At 36.2% G+C, this 24,576-nt stretch overlaps 1 protein-coding gene across 1 annotated transcript in view; it reads left to right on the forward strand.

Moving 5' to 3' along the window:
• Thsd7a (thrombospondin type 1 domain containing 7A) overlaps nt 1–24,576 on the forward strand; it is a 402,007-nt gene that overhangs the window by 161,256 nt on the left and 216,175 nt on the right. The gene's annotated exons all lie outside the window — the stretch shown is intronic.

The following is a 24,576-nucleotide window of genomic DNA, read 5'->3' on the forward strand; positions in this document are numbered from 1 at the left end:
CCTGCTTAAGGTCTTCTATTATTTTCATATAATTCACTTTTGAGTCAGTTTCTTCTAATTCTTCTGGAGTAGGGTGTACAATTCTTCTTATTTCTGGATCCCTGGATTCAGGTGATGTCTTGTTGCCTTTCATGTTGTTTGAGGAAGTCTTGCATTGGCGCCTTCCCATCTCCTATTTCATATGGAGCCAGGGGAGGCCTGGTGTCTTGGTCCAGTCTTTGCTGTGACTGAGTTTCTGGGTGTATCTCTTCAGTGTAGAAGCAGCGCCCGTCCTGTCCAGATGGAACTCTTCAGCACCTAAACAGGGCCGCCCGTCCAGATGGAACTCTTCAGCACCTAAACAGGGCCGCCTGGTAGCCCAGTGATCCAGGGACAGAAGGAAGGACGGGGCAGGATCCAGGAGAGCACAGGAGCCCCTGGAGCCCAGGCTGAGGGCGCCCAGGCTCTCCTACTGGGGACCTTGAGGCTCACTGCTCTGGGTGGGTAGCCTCAGAGTAGGAGCCTAAAGTAGAAGCTTAAAACTGTTGTTGAGGACTGGTCCTAGCATACTTGAGTATTTTTTGATATGTCTAATGTTTCTAAAATGTCAAATCTTTCCTATAAACATGTCATGTATTAAACTAAATAAAACATGAATAAGAATAATTTAAACTAAGGGCTGAAGCCAGAGAATACTAATGTACTAAACAGAGTGACTGAAAAGGCAAGAAAATGAACATAGAGTGTTTTCAAACCCTGTGTGTTGAAATATAAAGTGGCGGGCTACGTTCCTGGCACCCGGCCACCTGCATGGCTAGCTTTTGCCCCAAAATAATTACACGGAAATCGTATTTTTTTAAACACTGCCTGCCCCATTAGTTCCAGCCTCTTATTGGCTAGCTCTTACATATTGATCTAACCCATTTCTAATAATCTGTGTAGCACATGAGGTGGCTTACCAGGGAAGATCTTAACCTGCGTCTGTCTGGAGTGGGAGAATCATGGCATCTCACTGATTCGGCTTCTTTCTCCCAGAATTTTGTTCTGTCTACTTCACCTACCTAATTTTCTGTCCTATCAGGCCAGCAGTTTTCTTTATTAGTTAACCAATGAAAGAAACAGATAAGATACAAGACCCACCTCCATCATTTCCCCTTTTTCTGTTTAAACAAAAAAGAAAGGCTTTAACTTTAACATAGTAAAATTACACATAACAAAACAGTTATCAAGTAAGAATTACAGTTACAATATTTATATCTACTTTATCTTTTATTATAACTAAGGAAAACTATAACTATCCATTCTTTAACTCCATCAAAGACTCCAGAGGATATAATATTACCTAAGCAAACAAGAAGCTCAAAGCTCTATAAATGACAGAGACATCTAGCTGTCTGGACAGTCACCCAAAGTTCTTTTGTATCATTGGGGCATCCATCTTTGGCCTTCAGGCACATAGTGTCCTATCTAATTTTCTGTCCTATCAGGCCAAACAGTTTTCTTTATTAGTTAACCAATGAAATCAACAAATAAGATACAAGACCTACCTCCATCACCTGTGAAAGCACCCCAGTGCTACATTCATTTGAAAAGTAACCATATTTATTTATCATATTCCTTATTTTAGATTTTATAAAAGAAGATTATTTTCCCTTGTCCACAAACGCTCTTTGAAAACCACGACTAGTCTTCATTCACCCTCGTTGCTCCAGTCTGGCTAATAATCATGTACTCTTTCCCCAAGCTTTATACCATTGCTCAAACTGCACAGTCATCTAGCTCTGGGCCACAGATTAGGAAAAGGTAAAAGTCTTAAGAGTCCAAATGAAGACAGGAGTCAGACTCACTATTCTGTCTTTATTTGTGCCTGAAAATTCATCTTTTTCTGTCCAAGCTGGATTAATGTGTCTCTGGTGTTGTTAGAAATATTCCAGCTTTTATAGTGGCTCTGTTTAGAAAAGTTGATCTGACAGGTGTAAAAATGGCAAAGTCAGAAATGGGAAAGTTTTTCTGAAAATATATTCATTTATACATTTCTTTTTTCTGGATCTATCAAGCTCTTTTTAACTTACTTAATAAACATGAAATTCTATACTATATACTGTAAATTATGGTTTCGATGTTCTTTTCATAAAAATGATAATTAAAACTTCCTATTGTTATGCCCAAATCTGCAAAGTCCCCCAGAAAGCCAACAAGGAGGCCGAGTCCCATTTGTAAAAGCAAAGAGCCTTTATTTTAAGCAAGTTTGTAAACTCAGTCTTTCCACATGCCCAATATATTGGAATAAAGAGAGAGCCCTTAGCTCAGTTAGAATAGGGTATAGTAGTAAAGGTGGGGGTGAGGGGTTTCTGAGGCTTAGGACTCCTGATTGGCTGACATTTGTCTATAGATGTCCTGGTGAGTGTGTACTGGCAGGTGGTCCTATCTATAGTGGTTGGAATGCTAGGCATTTCCTTTGGAAGGTCTGTTTTCCTGGTTTTCAGGTAATCTCAGCTTGTGATTCTTCCTGCCACCAGACACTGCTTCAGAGTAAACTATGGAGACCTAGGCCTCTTGTCAAGTTTATCAAGGCTGAGTCCAGCTCTGGCAGGTGATAATGGTTGGAAGTAAAGAACTTCCTTTGGATGACCCGCCCAGACTTAGCTTATTATGGCTGGCTCCCACACTATCATGGGTCTTGAAGTGATAGCTCAATGGTTAAGGGTGCTTAATGCCCTTGCAAATAACCAAGCTCACTTAGGCCCTCACATCAGGCAGTTCTCAACTGCCTGTAACTCCAACTCCTGGGATCTGAAGCCTCTGGCTCCACATGTATCTGTACTCATGTACTCGTGCCCACATGCAGACACAGATGCAGACAACAGAATCGTTTAAATGAAATTTGGTTTTATCTATTATTAATCATGTTTTGCTTACACAACAGCTATAATATCAATGTATATTACATATCTTTATATATACTTACACATGTATATGGTTATGTTTTTTAATATCTTTCCACAATTCTTTTTCTTATTGAGGCATCATAATTGTTTTTAATGTGACAACGAAATATTAGTATGTATAAAAGCATGCAGCACGTTAATGCTTTTATTTTCAATGATTATCTTTAACATTTATTTATTTACTTATTTTCATGAGGGAAAGTTTGCCTGCTTGTATGTATACGAATCAAATCATAAGCATACTTGGTGCCCACAGAATCCAGAAGATGGAGTCAAACTCTGATGAACTAGAGCTGTGAACCACTATGTGAGTTCTGGGACATGAACCTGAGCCTTCTGTAAATGCAGTCAGTTCTCTTAACCGCTGAGTCATGTTTTCAGTCCAGCAAAGTTTGTCCTGTTACAAAGCTGATTTTTATAAGATATGAAGTTTGAAGCAGATTTCTCTCTAATTTATATTAGTTTGACTATACTGTTGCTGCTGACTATAACTGTAAGTGTAGAATGAGCTACATATGTTGTGCTTAAGTTGATCTTCCATGTAGAAGTAGCTGTGTAGCATGAAGGTAATAACACACTTTCCCACTGAACCCTCGGGAATATCTAGTGTTTCCATAGCACCTGATCAGTTGTCAATAGACAGTCTCAGCTTGCTCAACGCAGAAAAAAAAATCATAAATTTTCATGCTAAGCCTTTCTACATTAACCATTTATATCTATGAATATCATCCATTCTGATAAAAAAAAAAGTCTCGTTAGGTAGAGTAGCTGGTGTAAATTACCAATACTTCACAAACATTAACAATTAATGTTAATAATTAATGTTAACAATTAATGCATGGTGACACAAATGACTCTGCATGCTGACAAGTTCCTTTGGCTTCTCAGGACAGAGCCAACTAGAGATGGATAAAAGTTCACGAGTGGCATTGAATCTTACAATTCTACATATGATTTAAGTTTCATGGGCACCTTTTAAAATTGAGATTTCCTATTAGATCCAAATGGGTGGCCACTCAGAATTAAGTAATTCATTATCAAATGATTATACAACCAAGAAAAAATAGGTAGTAAATGAAAAAGAAAAAACGATAATACGAGATGTGATTTTAATATTTGAATGTGATCAAATGTAATAAACATTGTGTCATTTTTAGAAATGTCTCCAAAATCAGTTCAAGCCCATTTAATTCCCACCTACCTATCTACCCTATCTACCTACTTACCTACCTACATAGCTGTCACTAATCCTTTTTTAAGGCATAAATAAGGTTTTGAGTTCTGTTTGGATTCTCAAAATACAACCAATAAATTTTATACATGGTCATTTTCTTTTTATTAAAAGCAAAACTTAGCCTACATTTCATGATCTGTGTATAGGCTAGGGAAAATGAGCTCTTTAACAAAGAAGGTTTGTAATTCTTCATGTCATGAGTCAGCAAGAAACATAAGTAAAATCAAAGTATTTTATGGCACAAAATTCTGAAACTTTGCTTGTCAGGGAATAAAAAAAATTCAACCTTTGGAAGAATGACTAGAGCCCTCCAAGTGATTGAGATTTCCTTTGAGAGCAATGAATTTTACAGCCTAGGGGTAGTGTTTGTCACATGGAAAAGCCAAGATGTGTTCAGAAGGGGAGCAATTATGAAAATGTAAAGCACCTTCCGACAGAAATTGTGATGCTGAAGCAAATGCCACTGAAATAACGAGTAGAGCATTAGCACCATCAGAGTGGAAAGCAAAAATAATTTGGATTTCATCACTCCTTGCAGTCATCTGGTCACAAGCATATTAACAAGTGACAAACAGGTCTAAAATAAAATAGATGTGATAGACTCAAGTTTTTTTCTGGTGACAACCTCTGAGAAAAGGAAATAAGCCACTAGAAAAATAACATTTATCTTTGCTAATTATTATTCTCAGCCTTAGTAGGTAGCCTTTCCTAAAAAGAGGTAGCCACACTTTACATTTTAATTACATAATAATGTCTTTGAGTAGCTCTCTGAATCTTGATTAATTGTAGATAAAATTTTAGGCACAAGTTTCCTTAACCTTTTAATTCATTTTTTTCTCTCTAATTAGCTCTACAATTAATGCAGACTTATAGTCCAATTGACTATATGAAGTCCATTGACTTCCTCTTGTAGATGCTGGCAAAGTGTCCAAATTATCTAGTACTCAACTTTCATTACTGTCACTTTCAGAGTGCTATGTGACCTTGGTCTTCACAGCCAGGTTCTCTATGTTCAATCTTCTTACTAATAGACAAAATGTCAAAATACTGCTTCTAATTCAGAATCTTATACTATAGCCTACAACTCACCAAAAATTTATTAGTGAATAATACCAATTACACACCAAATGCATTTTGGCATACTTTTTCTTGGCACTCTTACATTTCAATGAGAACTGAATGAGGAAGGACAGGACCACATGCCTGTCTTTGGCTAGTTTAAAATTTTGCTAGAGAAATGCTTGAAATAATCAACATTGGAAGGTACAATGGAAAGCGTTTTGGACAGATCATGTAATAGACACTCTGGGACCAGGCGAGCACACTGGTAGGCAACTAAGGACAGGCAGGTGTGTTTCTGTGTTAGAGCATCATAAGATGATGTACACTAACTCACAATTTACCTGCCCCATTTCAAGATTTTTGACAGCTGACGATACAGGTTTCCTTTTCTCTGTTCCATTTCTCACTTTAACAGGTTATTTTGTTCATATTCCCAATTCCTAGTACTGTCCACCCACTCCTCTAAAAGCCCAGCCTCAGTGTTGATGGCTGCCATTTGTACATTTCAACTAAAACCCCACTGGTTCCACAAACCCGTGAGTTTCCTACATGGATTAGATGTCCTGGTTTCCTATTTTTTTCTACCCTAGATATATTGACAGAGTTCATCCTCCTATTTATAGGAACTAAATATTAACCTGAACTGCAGGTGAAGTTATGGCTCAAAGTACATTAAGATTATATTCCAACAGTCCATGACTTGTTATCCCCATCTAAAACAACAACTATAGCACCTTGTATAAACTTTATCACATGGCATTTTTACTAATTAGGTGACACAACATTTATTTAAGAATTTGTTGTGAATTGCTAACAGTTCATTCTTTGCACTTTGTGGTGTGTGTGTATGTGTACGTGTATGTGTGTTTGCTTGTTTGTTTCTTGTTTGAGATGAGATGAAGGTCTCCCTTTTTTAAGTAGGTAAGTTGGTCTGGAAATAGAGATTCTCCTGTGTGTGTGTGTGTGTGTGTGTGTGTGTGTATCTTTCTTTGTTTGTTGGTTTTTTTTTTTTTTTTTTTTGAGATGAGACAAAGGTCTCCCTTCTTTATGTAGGCAAGTTGGTCTGGAAATGGAAATTTTCCTGTACTTACCCACCCCCACCCCCACCCCTAAATACTCAGATTCTAGAACTGTGCCATCATGGTTTGTTGCACCCTTTGTTACACTTTTAAAAACATGATAAAAATAACTTTCATTTTTCCAAGTTAAAATCGACTTAAATTTTCCAGTAGTTATAACATCATAACCTGAGGAAAAATTTCATCTCCTCTTCAACTTCAGATATTTCTTTTCTCAGAAGGTTGATGAGTAAATAAAACAATTCTAACTAGCAGTATTTGAGTATATGAATTTGTATGTAGACACATGCACTAATTTGTGTATTGTAATTAACTGATTGCATTCTAAATTAATTAGAATATAAATTTTCACTTAACCTGTTATTTTATAACTGGTTATATAAATTGATTCTTTAATGTCAAAACAATTAATAACTGATGTAATAGTGATTTAAATAATGCTTGGGGTCAATATATAAAAGATAATTTAAAATAAATTATGTTAAGGAATGTAGCTTTAGCAATCGCAATCAATTTTTTTCTGTCCATCAGGTCAACCTCTGTTAGCCCAGAGAAAGTCCATGAACTGTCAACCCTCTGACCTTTATATTCCAACAAACAATGAGCATCCAATTTTGAATTCTTACAACATTGTTTCTTTACCATGGAGTTGATCCCTACCTATGAACAGAATTTAATTTGTTGCAAGTAAATTTTGAACGAAAAGATTTTTTACTTTTTGCCAAAGTGCTACAGAGTGTATGACATTTTCGGTGTAATCACTCTCATTCCTTCATAACTGTGTAAACATGCTGGTCCAAGCAGAAACATATATGGATAATATTTATTTTCCATTATCAACTTAGTGTAACATATTCTTTGTTATGCAAAAAATAAAGAGGCCTATTGAGAGGAGATGATTAGTGACATGACAATGTACTGTATGACAGGTCAGGAAACTATACAAGAGAAATTAGTGTTAGTTAAGGAAGTACTCAGAGGTGGAATACAAATCTGATTCTCAAGCCATTTTGTAAGTAGATTGTGCTGACGAGTTCGACATTCAGACACAGTGGTTTAATGTACTCTTTTGTCCTGAGGAAACTGACCTGCCCAGGTAATTATCCAAAGGCCGTCCATATCAAATATGTTTTCTATACAAAACAATGTAAATTAGGATATGTGATCCATACCAATAATCACAGAGCTCAAGCAGAGTGAAGAAGGTTTCTAAAAGTTCAAGGTCAGCCTGGGCTACAAAATGAAATTCAGCATAACCTGGGATACAGACTAAAACCGTTTGAGACACAAGCAAATAAAAATTGTGTGAATAGACCTAGCCCATGGCTGATTTCCTAATATATTCACAAAAACTACCTGTGAGCGTCTCAGTGTTCCTCACTGCCATGTCTTTTTTTTTTCACATTGCAAAAGGATTGTATTATCAATAGTATGTTTTCATTCACTCTATACCCAGTTCTTACTATTTTTTAATGAAAAACTACCTTTTTTCATTATACGTACCAATTCAAGTTCCCACTTCCTCCCCATCCTTCTATTCCCTCCACATACACTCAACCCACCCCCATCCACTCCTCAGAGAGGGTTAGGCACATTGCTTTGGGGAAGGTCCAAGGCCCTCCCCACTATATCTTGGCTGAGTAAGGTGTCCATCCAAAGAGAATAATTTCCAAAAAAGCCAGTACATGCAGTAGGGATAAATCCTAGTGCCACTGCCAGTGGCCCTACAGTCTGCCCCAGCCATGCAACTGTCAACCACATTCAGAGGGACTAGTTCGGTCCTATTCTGGTTCCTTCCCAGTCTGGCTGGTGTTGGTGACCCCCATTAGCTCAAGTAAACTGTTTCAGTGGGTGTACCCATCATGGTCTTGACCTCTTTGCTCATATTTTCATTCCTCCCACTCTTCAACTAGACTTTGGGAGCTCAGTCTAGTGCTCAAATGCGGGTCTGTGCCTCTGTTTCCATCAGTTGCTAGATGAAGATTCTATGGTGATATTTAAGATGCTCATCAGTCTGACTATGGGGCAGGGCTAGTTTGGTCCACTCTCTTCTCTATTGCCTACGGTCTTAGCTGGGGTCATCCTCGTGAATTCCTGGGAATTTCTCTAGAGCAAGGTTTCTTGCTAATCCCATATTCTCTAGAGCAAGGTTCCTTGATAACCCCACAATGGCTCACTCAATCAAGATATCTCATTCCCTGCTCTCATCTCTGTCCTTTTTCCATTTCAAATATCCCATTCCCTCAAGTTCTTTTCATGCCTCCCCTTCTCCCCTTCTCTCTCCTTTCCACCCTCTCTTCTCTCCCCACTATGTTACGTACTCATTTATAAGTGGATACTAGCTATAAACAAAGGATATCTAGCCTATAGTTTATGATCCTAGAGAAGCTAAGTAACAAGGTGAACCCTAAGAAAAACATATATAGATCCACCTGGAAAGATGAAATAAGCAAGATCACCTTAGAGTCTTCAGAACAATACTTAGAGGAAATGGTTATGGAAAACTGCCTGGTATAGGAACATTTAGTCAAACAATTAGGGTTCAAATAGATGTCTTTGAGAGCAAAGGTCTTATGAACTGTAAGAGACTGAAGCAGCATACACAGGGCATGCGTCTACGTCAGGTCCTCTGTGTATATATTTTAGCTTCCAGTTTAGTGTTTTTATGGGATTTTTGAGTGAGCAAATATGCGAGTCTCTGATTTTTGTGTCCTCTCTTGGGCTCTTATCTTTCTGCTGGTTTGTCGTGTCCAAATTTGATGTGACAGTTTTTCATTTTATCTTATTACATTTTATTTTATTTTTATCTCTTAGAGCCTTTTCTTTTCTAATGAGAGATTGAAAGTGAATAGATCTATATATGAGGAGAGGTGGAATAAAATGTGAGGAGTAGATGGAGAAAAAAACATAAGAACGGTATACTATGTGGGAAAAAACTGGAACTTTCTCTCCCACTCACCAGTAATGACTCCGGCTTCTTACAGGTTTGTTCTATATATTTAAAGTAACCCATTTCTAATATTCTATATATTACCATGTGACCTGTGTTTAGCTTACTTTTCCAGTGGCTGCTGGTGTCTCCCTGATTCTGCTTTTTTTTCTCCCTTTATCTTTATAAGGACTTCCCACCTGTCTATATTCTGCCTGGCTATTGGACAAACCAGCTTTTTATTAAGCAATGACAATAAACAAATCACAGCATACAGAGGGGACATCCCAAAGCAGGTCCTAAATATAGTTGTAACTGATTAATGTTTTATGTTTTAGTTTACCAAAAATTTTTAAAAATATAGGTTAAAGGTTAAACAAGTATAAGTAGCTGGAAAGATTTTTATTAAAATAAAGATGAACTAATTGTGGGCTCAAATAACAGAATACATGTAAAACACTCAATACAATGTCTTCATAAAGTGATATTAAAATGCTGATCTACTGTGATAATAAACAAGTGTGAATGTTCTACTGAAATCTGAAATATTCCTTAACCTATTTCTTTGATAAATTAAAGTATTTGCATTCAGATTTTTTACATAATATCTACATATTAGTTTTCCTTCCGTCTTATAAATTGAACTAGTGTTTAATCTTATAAAATTGGCTTCACTTTTACCCAGGATAGAAATATTAATCTAAGTTCTAACAGATATTTCCAAGTCACTAATGATGCAAATTATTACTCGAAACTCTATATTCAATTTTCTGGTCACATGGAATTCAGAAAGATTAATTTGGTTCAGCCAATTTAATTGTACATTCAGATAATACAAAATTTGCATCTACAAACATTAATTTATCCACCAGATAACATGCTGAAAATTTAACATGTTGGATACTTTAATCTTTTACTTTTCTATTCTTAAAACTTATAACACTTGGGGATAGAAATTATGTGGATATTATAAAATATACAGCAATGCATATGGCTATTGATTAAGAGAATCTCTAAAGTTTACTATCTCATAAAGTTATACCACTCCATTTTCTTAAGTCTGAAGAGTTAGTCTTCACAAAGCTTCTGTATGTTTTCTTCTTAGCAGTTCTTTCTAATAAAGGAAGCCTTACTCCAATATCCAAAATGAAAAAAAATTAATTCATATATATATTCTTTTTACTCCTCATCCCTCCTAATTGGTATATAACTTTAGAGAGAAACTTGTCCTACTTTATAGGACTGATTTATTATACAAAAAATAAATACCAAAATTTAATATATACCAGTAAATGGAGTTTTATAATATAAAATGCAACAGCTATGTAGACATTTGCTAACTCAAGTGTGGGTTAAAATATTCTGAAGAAATGAGTAATAAATATGTTTCTAAGTGCAATGAAAACATCATAAAAAAGTCTAAGGACACTCACCTACACTTAATTTTTATGTTCTATTCTGGGAAAATCATAGCTATAACTTTAAATTACTGGGTAAAACTGTGTTGCAGTTCTTTAGATATGCAATTGACAAAAGGATATCATCAGAAGATGAAGTTAGGATGCATTATTTCTAATGAGCACCTACTTATAATGGGCACTGGTAGCGAGATGATGTTGATGGCGTATTTGAGTTACTCTTCTCCTCTTCCTGTGTTTAATAAGACAAAGAAATGCTTTCAAATATATAATTAAACCTCTCTTTTTGCTTGAAGGTCTGAAAGAAATTGCTTTTAGGTTTAGGAAATGTTAGAATTCCCTAAAGCTTCAAACTTGATAGTAATTCACATGTGTTTAAAGAAAGCTTCTCTAGATTTCAAAAGATTATAAATATGAATATAAAGTATGGCCTAGTGTTTACAGAAGTCATATATATATACACATATAGTCAAAGTATATATATACAATGTACACACTATGTCGCCATTTAATCATGTTTGCCTGAATATTCTTAAGCTCTATGATTCAGGTTATTACATGGCCACTACTGCTTCCCATATTCAGAATGATTTCATCACACCAAACTGAAGTTATGTAACTACCAGACAACAATTTCCTGTATTGCCCTTCCCTTAATCCCCAGTATTCTCCATTTTTCTTATTTTCTATGAATTTTAGGCTGTGCATATATGTGGGTTCACATAAAACTTATCCTGTTGAGAGCAACTGAATACCATTTCCTTTCAGCCATTACTAGAACCCACATTTAGGATAATCAGGTACCTTCCACTGTCAAAGTTCTTTTCATTATACATTCTTCTTACTACCCAATACCAACATGACACTTTTATTCCTAATATTTTTGCTTATGGTAACACAGACCCTATATGCATTATACTCTGTCCGTGTTAGTTACTATGTATGGACACAATGTGACAACATTCTGCTCATTACATCTGTATGTAGTAGCCGTGGTTTCTTCCAACAATGGGGCAGCGATATGCTGCCAGCCAAGTTGACTTCTATTGTGGATATTGTTTTGCTTCTTGTGACTACAGTGCTTTTACCAGCATGTGACATGAGGACTTGGAGGACACCTGAATGCTTGGCTTTATATTCCATGAGTGTATAGTGTCACTTCATTCAAAAAAACTTATGTGAGAGAGAAAAGGTGGCAAGGGATAATTACAGTGAAAAATCACTAGTATTTCTACACATCTCGTTACCTAAAAACAGATATCTTAATTACAATTAAGAGTTAGGTTTAGAAAAAAATTCATGATTGGAGAAATTTTTCCTGGAGGCAAAGAGACAATAAAATATGATGCTTTACTATTAAAATGTATGAACATGGATTCAAACAAAAGTCTTCCTGGGGAGTTGGCTCAGTCAGTAAAATACTTACTGTGTGAGCATAAAGACCTGAGTTATCACTAACACTCAGATGTATATCAGGCACAACAGTGGAGGGTGAAAGATCCCTTAGAATCATTGGTCGCCAGCCCCACTAAATCAATTAGCTTCATATTCAGTGATAGATTTCACCTCAAAAAATTGAATGTGCGCACACACACACACACACACACACATACACATACAGAATAGTGAAATATTAATTGAAATTAAGTCCATAATTTCCCATTAGCCACATCAGGAATACCCAAATCTCAAATTCTGCAATGTTGGAAGACAGCTCTGGGGGGAAAACCCATGTTTACAAAACTTGAGCTTGTCACCAATTTATAAGTGAGACTATAGTTTGTTTGACTTAAGATGCATAACAAAGGTATCTGAATGATGAAAGGAACAGGTACATCAGCAACTTCCTATGTGACACTTCAAGAAAATTGAGTAGTGAGCAATAGGAGCTGTGATGGCCGACATGACAGACTACATGCTCATCTAGGGGACAACCATACATGTCTATAAGAAAGTTTCTGCACTGAGTTAAGTGAGGCAGGAAAACGCATAATCAGTATAGTCACTTCCATTCCATGGCCAGAAGTTTTATACTGAATATAAAGGAAAGAGCTAGTTAAGCACCAGAAGGCATGGCTTTCTAGTTCCTGGTTGTGTGACCAGAGGCCTTGTGTTTCTGCTGCCAAGCCTTGCAACTATGATGGTCAATACCCTGAATGTGTGGGCCAAAAAAATCCTTCTTTCCTTAAGTTTTTTTTTTCTGGGGGTGGTATTTTGTCCCAGAAACAAGACAAGTTACTAGTAGATAATTCAAAGTCAAAATGCTTAGCTCTTCTGCCGTAGGAAGTGACAGTTCTACAATGCCTTTATAAAGCCCTTCAGAAAGTTTATAGAGTCAAAACCAGTCATCAATAGTGCACAAATTGATTGCACATGATTGTATGGACTTGTCCTTAATCCCCTTCTGTCTTACTCTGTGCCTTATTCTATCACAATAGAACATTTAAAATAAGCTATGAACATGCACTCCTTCGTTTCAAGTCTTACTTCTAATAGACATAAGAAAATACATGCTCTTATGGTTTGATTGATAATCACTCTTTTATTAAGAATTTGTGCTGTGAATGTTCATAATTCTTTAAAATTTTTATTTAAAATGGATTTTCTCTCACCCAATTCACTGACCAGTTTCCTCTCATTCCACTGCTCTCAGCTTCCTCCTCTCCTCTTTGAAACTCCTTTTTCCCCTACATCCAATTCCTCTCTATTCTCTCTTCAGAAATGAGCAGGTCTCCAAGAGTCATCAACAAAACAGGACAAAACAAGAAACAATAAGACAAGACAAAAGCCCACATATCAAGGCTGCACAAGGGAACCCAATAGGAGAAAAGAGTCCCAAGAGCAGGCAAAATGAGTCAGAAATACATCCACTCCCACTATTAGGAGTTCCCAAAAGCATCAAGCTAACAGCCATAGCATATATGCAGAGGATATCATGTAGACCCATGCAGGCTTCGTATTTTTTTCTTGAGTCTCTCTGAAACCATGTAAGCCCTGCTCAGTTGATTCAGTGAGTCATGTTCTACTGGTATTCTCTGCCCCCTCTGATGCCTATAATCTTTCCTCCTGTCTCCTGTGGGGTCGCCCAACTATGAGGGGAGGGACATGATAGAGATCTCGAATTTAGACTCCCTCTTTATGTAATCTTTGACTATGTGTCTTTGTACCCACTCCCATCTGATGTAGAAATAAGCCTCTCTGATAACAATTTGACAAGGCACTAATCTATGAGTATAGCAGGGTAACATTAGGGATCATTTTATTGATTTTATTTTCCTGTAGTGTTTAGTTCTACCCTAGGTCTCTGTACTATCTAGTCCACAATTTCTGGCCATCTAGATAGTGTATGGCATGGTGTGGGCTAAACCAAACATTAGTTGGCCACTCCCACAAGTTCTGGGCCATCATTGCCCTGGTACATCTTTCAGGCAAGGCAGAATGAAGCGTTTATGACTGGGTTGGGAACTAAAATGTAGGGTGAAGGCAGATACCAGCTTGTTGTATCTACATTCAGTAAGCTGTGTGGATGTGGTCCCCAGTACAGGGGGCCTATTGTCAGTATTCAGAGAGCGACCTTCTGGCTTAGCATCAACCTGGGTTGTTTAAGGATCTTGATGAGACCCTGGCCTTGGTCAACAAATCAACCAAATGAAAATCAGTCACATTTCTGGAAGCTTTGTTACAAAGATGTCTAGTACAAACTCTGTAACCTCCGTTACTAAGAGGGATCACTAAGATCTCTCTCATAGATTTCAGGAAGTTTCCGCTGTGTTGGGTTTCCACAATATTTAAAATTCTTTTGATTTGAAGAACCCATCCATGGAAGAAATTCAGTACTTACAGGTACTCCTAGATGGCCAGAAATTGTGGACTAGATAGTACTTACAGGCAATTATAACTAAATATGCTCAATTTTATATGTGTTGAAAATTTTAATTCTATATTCTCATTAATGCTGTTTTAACATCAGTGCTAAGAAAACTTATTTCCAATGATTATAGCATTTATCAGATTTGATCTTGCTAACTTCAATCAACTCCCTCAAAAGGCATATGTTGATGATGAATAGATTTCATATCACTGGAGGATATGTAATTGCATCAGTTTAAACAAAGGAATGTTTGAGGGGCTTATGACTTTATATTTCTCCCAAGTCTATCAAGCTTAAACATGCCATTCAGAATGACACAGTCTTTGCTCATATCTAACACTGGAGAAGTTCAAGTAAGATTATATATATGACTCACTATATAATGACCAACAATAGGTAAATATAGCAACAAATTGGAAATATTAATGTAATCTAGCTATTCCATATATAAGGCTAAAAATTAAAGTTTTCAACTACTATCTTTGTATAGGCTTGTGAAGTTTTATAAGTATAAAACTACTAGAACAATTGAAAGCTTTTACATGCTCCGTAAACATCAAGTAAGGCTAAGATATATTTATACAAATAAATATAAAAAGACAAAAGTTGTTATGTATCCTCACAAATCTCTATATTTTAAAATATGCTATCAAGTAAATTATGAGACTACAAATACATAAGCTATTGGAAAATATATCAAGTCAATTTAGTGAATAATTTGGGGACAAGAAGATAGCTTATTAATTGTTAGATGTTCACATAAGCCATGGTGGATTTGTGTGTATCATTCCACAGAAAAACTATTACTATAAGCATTTATTTGGGTGCAGCAATGTGTTGAACTTCTATATATTTTATTGAAAAAAGTCATTTTCGCAACATAAATTAGAAATCTTCAGAGTTGTCAAATGCTTTGAACTCTTGTTTGCTTTAATGGAGACTAGTCTTATTATATTATTGTTGCTTTGGCCAGGCATAATTGTGAATTCCTATAATTAAAAATTTGGAAGTGTAGGCAAGAAGTGTGTTTAAAATGTTGCCACACCAAAAAATGACTTTTGTGTGTGTGTGTGTGAAAACAGTGTTTCCTTCTAATAATGATATTTCAGTCATTATGAGATAGTGGGAGTAAATGACTTGATTCATTTTATACTTTATTTTATAAAAATCAAAGCCAGGACCCAGAAGACTGAGTAAGTTCCTAAGAAGTATAAGCGTGAGATAGGTCCTAAAAATAGGTTATTGTATTTAGCAATTGTTAAAAGGCTCTCCTAGTTACTGATTTTCTCCCCTTTTTCTCATCAGATTTAAAGTGTGTTCCAATTTTGAACACTTAATTTGATACTCTTATAATTTTATGAAAGTTTAATTACTGACTGTGATGAAAGCACATTTGACTTTCACAGTAATCGCTCCTCATCCACCAAACTGATTTGTCATTTGAGAGTTATACTCTAAATTAAATTTAGTTAAATTAAAATTCAAGTCAAAGGAGCCTTTCACTCTCCTTTTAATATTTTTATTTAAAAAGGAAATGTTTCTATTTTAGGTTGGTAAATATTGAAGCTGTGTGTTATACTTGTGTGTTCCTCAGTGTGTACGAATAGATCTGTGAGGCAAAGCATGTACATCAACGAAAATGCTTTATGGTACTTGTGGGGTTTTTTTTGTTTTTGTTGAAAATACAGTTTTCTGAGCAATCAGGGTTCCCTGCCCTGTGGGAAGTCCAAGGACCACCCACCTCCATCCAGGTCTAGTAAGGTGAGCAACCAAACTGCCTAGGCTCCCAGAAAGCCAATACGTGCAGTAGGATCAAAACCCCATTGCCATTGTTCTTGAGGTCTCAGTAGTCCTCATTGTCCGCTATGTTCAGCAAGACCGGTTTTATCCCGGGCTTTTTTCAGACCCAGGCCAGCTGGTCTTGGTGAGTTCCCGATAGAACATCCCCATTGACTCAGTGTGTGGGTGCACCCCTCACGGACCTGAGTTCCTTGCTCGTGCTCTCTCTCCTTCTGCTCCTGATTTGGACCTTGAGATTTCAGTCCAGTGCTCCAATGTGGGTCTCTGTCTCTGTCTCTTTTCATCGCCTGATGAAGGTTAATATTCAGGAGGATGACTATATGTTTTTCTTTGGGTTCTCCTTCTTATTTAGCTTCTCTAAGATCACGAATTATAGGCTCAATGCCCTTTATTTATGGCTAGAAACCAAATATGAGTGAGTACATCCCATGTTCCTCTTTTTGGGTCTGGCTTACCTCACTCAGGATAGTGTTTTCTATTTCCATCCATTTGCCTGCAAACTTCAAGAAGTCCTTGTTTTTTACTGCTGAGTAGTACTCTGATATGTATATATTCCATACTTTCTTCATCCATTCTTCATTTGAAGGGCATCTAGGTTGTTTCCAGGTTCTGGCTATTACAAACAGTGCTGCTATGAACATAGTAGAGCATATACTTTTGTTGTATGATAAGGACTCCCTTGGGTATATTCCCAAGAGTGGTATTGCTGGGTCCAGGGGTAGGCTGATCCTGAATTTTCTGAGAAACCTCCACACTGCTTTCCAGAGTGGTTGCACAAGTTTGCATTCCCACCAGCAATGAATGAGTGTACCCCTTTCTCCACAACCTCTCCAGCAAAGGCTATCATTGGTGTTTTTTTTTATTTTCGCCGTTCTGAGAGGTGTAAGATGGTATCTTAAAGTTGTCTTGATTTGCATTTCCCTGATCGCTAAGGAAGTTGAGCATGACCTTAAGTGTCTTTTGGCCATTTGAACTTCTTCTGTTGAGAGATCTCTGTTCAGCTCAGTGCCCCATTTTATAATTGGGTTGATTAGCCTTTTATGGTCTAGTTTCTTGAGTTCTTTATATATTTTGGAGATCAGACCTTTGTCAGTTGCGGACGAGGGAGGGGGACTTGATGGGGGGAGGGGGAGGGAAATGGGAGGCGGTGGTGGGGAAGAGACAGAAATCTTTAATAAATGAATAAAAAAATAGAAGAAAAAAATAGAAAAAATGCCCAAAAAGAAGACTGAGCTAATGAGCCAATCAGTTTATAATTTAAAAAAAGAAAGAAAATACAGTTTTCTCTCATGCAATACATCTCAACTACACGTTCCCCTCCCTCCACCCTTCCCAATCCCCTGCATCTCTCCTCTACCCTGAATACACTCCCTTTCCACTTCCCTTCAGAAAAGAGCAGGCCTCCAAGAGACAACAGGCAGATGTGACAAAACAAGATACAATGAGATAAAGGCAAAAGTCCTCATCTCGAGGCTGGACACTGCAACCCAATAGGAGGACAAGAGTCCTGAGAGCAACTAAAAGAAAGAGACACACCTGCTTTTACTGTGAGAAAACCCACAAAAACACTGAGCTAACAGCCATGACAGATATGCAGAGAACCCGCGTTTTAAAGGTTATGAAAATATTTCAAGGCAGACAATTTAAGCACAAATGACTATTTTTTTTCACAGAAAAACGTCTTGGCGTGATAAATGAGCACAGGACAAGCAAGACTGTGTTTCTGTGCTGAAAAAGAAATTGACAGCTTCACGGACTCTCTGGAGATACATTACACAAAGGATTGGAATTGAAATAAACCAAGTGCAGGCAGTAGGCAAAAATAAACATATAACTACCACAGCAGTAATCCGTATTTGAAGCAACAGCTATTGAGAGGTGAGGAGAATATCCTCATAAACTGCCATAAAAAGGGATAAATGGTGCATTTTCAGGGGCACTTTCAACATGTTGAAAAGCTGAAAATTGAGTATTATACAAGCATAGTTTAGGTATAACTGTGGAAAATCAAAGAGTCAAGGAGATTAAAGAAATGAGAGTAGTCAAGTCTGTGCATATGTATTGAAATAAAATTACTTTTATATAACCCTGTAAGGTACAAAGGCTGGTTATAAAGCAACTTATCCTAATTCTAAATATATATTTAGATACAAAATTAATTGTCCCGTAAGTTGACAACAAAATGTGAAGTTAATTTAGAATAGCTGAAGACTTCTCTGCCATATAGCAGAAATTTCTAATATTTTTTACACACTTTGTTTAGTACAAACAAATGGATACATTTTTACTATCTGTGAATTTGAAAATGTAATATCTTATAGCTAACAGGACAGGGCAGTCAGTCTATAACAAAGCTCTGTAAATGCTCCTTGACCTTGTGGTAAGCAAGATGTGCTAGTCTGGAACCAATTTCAGGAGGAAAAACATATTGTCCCATTTGAGAGATGCAGATGTATTTAGCCAAACAAGAACCTGGCTCATTTAAGAGTTTTATAGCAAACAAGGATGGAGAGTAGTTTGCATAATTTTCTAATGTTCCTTTAATAGTGTTTATCTTTTATAGGGCTGTTTGGAACAGCTGTTGGCCACCTGTCAATAATGTGGCCTTTTATAGACTCAACCTTTTATTGTTCTCGTGCCCTTCACATATAAAATCAAGAGTCTTAGGAGAAATGAGTGTACAACTTGGTAAGAAAATTTAAATTGAGAAGTTCATCTTTTGCAAATTGAAGTAAAGACAGAATTTTGAACTATGTGTATTATAAAAATCTCGTTAGTAAAGATAGGCTCTTGTTTTAGCCACATATTTTCAAAGTTGGTATAGAGTTGTATTTTAAATACTGGCTACATGGAAACTAAGCCAAGAAACATTCACTAAATGCTTTTTATCTTAGTTATATTTAATTTTTACATGTATTCTATTTGAAAATATTTATTTTGTAAGTATTAATGACATAAATGTTTTGGGCATACAAATAGTTGTTTTAATTTATTTCTGGTAGAATAAGACATCCAATGTTTCTGTTCATATTTGCATAAAATCTGTCAAGCTCAGTGTTTTTACACATATTTATTGACCTACATCCTAGACAGATTTTTGTGTGATAGTGAATAAACACAGTCCTACAAATCTGTACACAGAAATACATTTCTGTTCATAAAGTGATAGTATCCAAGCCTTAAAGGAGAAAGCTGTTTATTATTCTTTTACCCAATTAGATACCAACTTTCCCTAAATTATCATGAACAAGAATAAATAAGGCAGGTTTCATACCAAGGGAAATTCTTACAGATCTTGTTAGATATTATGCACAAACCCTGCCTCTTTTCTACCTCTTCTCAATCATTGTGATGTAAACTGTGCAGCTGAATCTTAACATTTTCACAGAGATATTTGATGTTACATGTTACTTTCTCAGATCATGTTTGGCAGTGGACTTTTTGTTTCCCTTAATAGAATTTGCATACTGTGTTGTCAAGCTGTATTTTAAACCATGTGTGCTCTTAGAAACAGAGTAGCTAATTGGGTTAACTATGCTTGGTTGTCAAGAGCAATTTTAGATATGGTCTTCACTCTAGTCAGGGTGTGATTATTTCAAGACTGCTCGGAGGGCATAAATAGGCAGTCATTCATCGGGTATACTGGGCCAAAAGTCTGATCTTTCATGAGTGTGCTTAATTGGACACACATGCAATACCCAAGGTGCAACGAAAAGATAAGATAGCCATTGGATCTTGTGAGGCACATGAGTTCTTTCAATAATGATTGTAATGCCACTCTGCTTTTGCAATTACTCTAATGCATGCTTTTTTTTTGGTATCTTTATGGATCTCTGTTGTATTTTTGTGGGAAGCTGTCATCGAGTTCTTGGAGTGAGTATATGTGAAAATGCACAGGCTGTCTATAAGAAGTCAGTAAGAATCTGTGTTCATATTCTTAGAATTGAAGGTGGACCATACTTGCATTCATAATGTATCCTTTTGTCTAGTGATTGAAATATCTTAAGAGATTCTCATTATCTTTTGGTAGAAAATTGCATAGAGTTCTCTTGAACTCCATCTCTTTATCTGTTGCAACTGACAGCAACCATGTAATGTCTTCAGTATTATTATTTGCCAGCTAAGTCCTCTCTTTATAAACAAAGTATTGAGGGTATTCACAGAAGCGTAAACCAGGAAATTAAAAGATAGAAACTATGGAACAAGTTATTCCATTAAATTAGTTGCAGTAAAAATTTTATATGCATATAAATATAATCAAACATATGTGAAAAATGACCCACATATATGTATGATATTCAGTACATCCAGAAAGATACATATACACCATATACTTACACTAGTGTCCTGATGTACCTACCATAGGACCACATGCAATGAATATGTAAAATGGGAAATATTTAAAATCAAAATTTTTAAGTTTAAAAAAGGGCATCAAAATAAAAATATTCTTACTTTTCTAGTAAGCTAAATTTATATTAATGGCTGATGTCATATGTTTCTATGCATTAAAGCATCAAATAGAAAGTTTTTAAAGTCAGTTTTTCAAGAACTGTTGTCATTGACTGTTGTCTGACTGATTTAGATTAACATTGAGTGATAGAGATCCCTCTTAGGGGCTGAAACATTCACTCCTGGATGTTAGAAGGAGAATAATACAATTCATGAAAGTAATAAACCATATTCTAAAAGCTCAGAAAGTTATAGTATTCACAGGACCTATGCCCATCGTTTTTAAAGCTTTTCTTTTGTTGAAACTATTTATATAATAGACTTTGATCATGCTTTCCCATTCCCCAATTCTCTTGCAACCTCCCCACTTATCTACCCAATTTTCCATTCTACCCCACAACAAACAGCCAGACAAAGACAACAGCAAAACTAAGAAGCACACACAAAAAACACTCTGCAGAAGTACAAAAAGCAAAACTCATAATAAACAAGCTAAAACTTAAAAGACAAAAAAAAAGTATCCAAATAAAGCAAGAAAAGAAAAAAAAGTATAAAATGACACTTAGATGGCCCCTTACCTGAAGGCCCCCAGTGAGACTCCATTGGAGAAAACTGATTTTTCCTTTGCATTGGGTATCAATTGGAGATAGCTTTTTACGCATGGGAGCCTGTATTTACTTTCTCTGTGCTCAAATCATGTAGCTTGAACCTCCACAGGCTTTATTTGTGAAGCCACAGGCTCTGCAAGCTCAGATGTATACCAGCTGTGTCTGGAAGATACTGTTGCCTTGAAGTCATTCATCTCTCTTGCTATTACAGTCTTTCTGTTTTCTATTCCACATAGACCACTGTACCCTGAGGAAAGAGCTTTGATGAAGATACTCACTTAGGACCGAATGCTCAAACTCTCTTACTTTTTTCCAGTTGTCCAGTTGTGAGTTATCCATGCAAGAAGAAACTTCTCTTATGAGGGCTGAGTGATGCACTGGTCTAGGGGTATAGCAGTATGCCATTAGGAGTTATTTTGTTACTATGTTTCTTTAGCAGAATAACAGTATTCAAATGTTTTTGGAATAACCAACTACTTACTAATTGTATTTAAGGCCCATTCTGTTATAGTAGGCTACTTGTTCATCCCAGCTATTGAAAATGATCACACAGAAACCATATTATCTAAATTACTGCTTGGCCCATTAGCTCTAGCTTCTTATTTGCTAACTCTTACATCTTAATTTAACCCATCTCCATTAATCTGTGTGTCACCACGAGGTTGTGACCTACCAGCACATCTATCTCTGGCAGCGGCTCCATGGCTTCTCCCTGACTCAACCCTTTTTGCCCCCAGCATTCAGTTTAGTTTTCCCTGCCTAGCTAAGTTCTGCCCTGCTATAGTTCCAAAGCAGTCCTTTGTTAGCCCAATGGTTTTCACAGCATACAGAGAGGAATCCCACATCGTCATTCCATAGGAACAAATACCTGACAGTGCTAAAGTGGTGAAGAACCTGAGACTACACAGGTCATTGGCTTTGGAGAAAACTTACTAATATTATTCTTCTCAAGGAACATTGCTCTGGCTCAATTTTATGTAACCTGTAAACAATGGCTAGCAAGAGAAAACTGTCTCCTATGGAGCAGGCTGCAAGTTGGGCAGAGAATCTAGGGATAAGCTGGACAGGCTTTAAAATGATTCAGATGTCTCTGAGTCATCCACCTATAGCAATCTTAGTAACCCCAATGAACTCACTGGTTCATCAAATGAGAGTTGAGTGAAACCATTTCTGTGGTATATTATTAGTGCCTATCTAACGTGGATAGATTTTTATTCATGTTCCCTAATGAGAAAAGGCACACAACATTATCTAACCAGTCTTTAGAGTAGAGTCAACACTATGAACATTTCCTATAAAATTCTTCTTCTGACTTTATTCTGGGAATAAAATACTAAATTTTGATTATTGATAATTCAGTTTAATCTCATAAATAATGTTAAGGATGGAAAATTATAGTACATCAAGAAATTCTTTTATGTTGCTTTTGGATTTAGATTCTGAGTTAACACTTTGCCTTAACATCCCAATCGAGCAACATATAGTTTAGCCTTGAGTCTAATATAAATAAATCTTTCTGTGAGGTGTTTGTGGTGGGAAAAGGGTAACAGTTTTGTTCAAACATAATGGGCAGAGGAAACTAAAACTAAAGCTATATGGAATTAATTCTAAAATCTTACACATGTTGCAAAGTTCTTATTGAGGTAGATCTTAAGTTTTATGTGTCTCAAATGTAATAATTTGAAATCTGTAGGAAGACATCATAAGATCAGTGAAAAAAATATACAAAGTAAAAATAGAATTAAAATATTTTTATGTACTATATGTTAACACTTTTACCAAATTCACTGCCTTTTTAGTTTATAAAATATTTATAAACATTAACAAAAAAAAAATACTATTTTAAATGAGAAGATTATTAGTTACCACAATATTTCAGATAAGCCTCAATCTTCTATTTACAGCTTGATTATGACACTTGAATGAAAGCCAATGCATCTTTCTTGTTAAATAAAATTAGATACTATAAATGCATTCTTTGTACTTCTTCTTGTGTAGATTGATGGTTGTTTTGTACAGAGGAAAGCACCTAAAGCTAACGCTCTAAATTTTGGCATTATCAGAGCCCAAGTGTCAGAAGAACTGGACCTAAACTGCAATTGGTTCTATTATTTATTCAAAATGCAAATTGGGCAAATCAGCCCTCTTTCATGTCCTGTTTTTCTGAGCCACAAAATAAGTTCTTTGGCCTAGTTTAAAACTTTTTTTTTTCTTCAGCATCTTGCAGACCAAACCTTATGCATAATGTACACATGAATAAAAATAAATGTGAAGCCAGACTTTCTCTTATGAAAGCAGGACTGTAGGAAGAGGGCAGCAGCTGTGTATTTGTGTATATGTATGTATGTGTGTGTGTCTGTCTGTCTGTCTGCCTGACTCACTGACAGACTGACAGACTATCTGTCTGTCTTAGGGAACTCTGTAGCCATCTCATGAAATTTACATCCTCAGGACTTGTTGATGACATTCAGGGGTCATCAAATAAGTCCTTATCTTCATGACAACGTTTTGAAAATTATGTAATTATGTGATCTTTGTGTTTATTCGCCATTCTAAAATGTATTCTCGTTTTAACACATCAGAATTTGTAAATACCTTGAAAACAGTACAACCTGATTTACAATAGAAATTTATAAGAAATGCAAGACCTCTGTCTCTTAAAAAGTGTTCCAGGGGGACAAGCCCCCTTTCATACAGAAACAATTGACTTAAGTGTCCTATAAACTACCCAGGTAGTCATATTTAACAAATGAATGAACTGAAAGAACTCAAAGACATTGCTCAACAAAGAGTCACAATTTGGAAGGTTTTTTTGTGTGTTTATCTTAGCAGAAATTAATGTCTTTACTCATCTCTGTAGTTCATTGAGGATTTTTTTTTAGTTAAAAAACAGCAAATATCTTGGAAAAAAAAAGGTCTAATGTCTCAGATTTAGTTCCCATAAAGTCCCACTCTGAATTCTATCAGCAACACTGTACGCAGCCATTAAACCTCTGCAGTCAGTGATAGCCTGTGACAATCAGAATGCAGGTGAGGCAGACCAATTTCTTCAAAATAGTTAATTGCCCAGGCAAAGAACGCCTGCAGGAGAAGGCTTTCAGGGCGGCTATTTTCTTTACCAGTTACTAAAACTGAGTTCAGGATCTGAGGCAAGAATAATGGGTTTTTGCTGTCACTAGTTTCTGATGCCCTTTAT

The sequence above is a fragment of the Alexandromys fortis genome, unplaced genomic scaffold (assembly GCF_014885135.2).
Source record: "Alexandromys fortis isolate MF-2015 unplaced genomic scaffold, M_Fortis_MF-2015_v1.1 scaffold_34, whole genome shotgun sequence".
Lineage (NCBI taxonomy): Eukaryota > Metazoa > Chordata > Mammalia > Rodentia > Cricetidae > Alexandromys > Alexandromys fortis.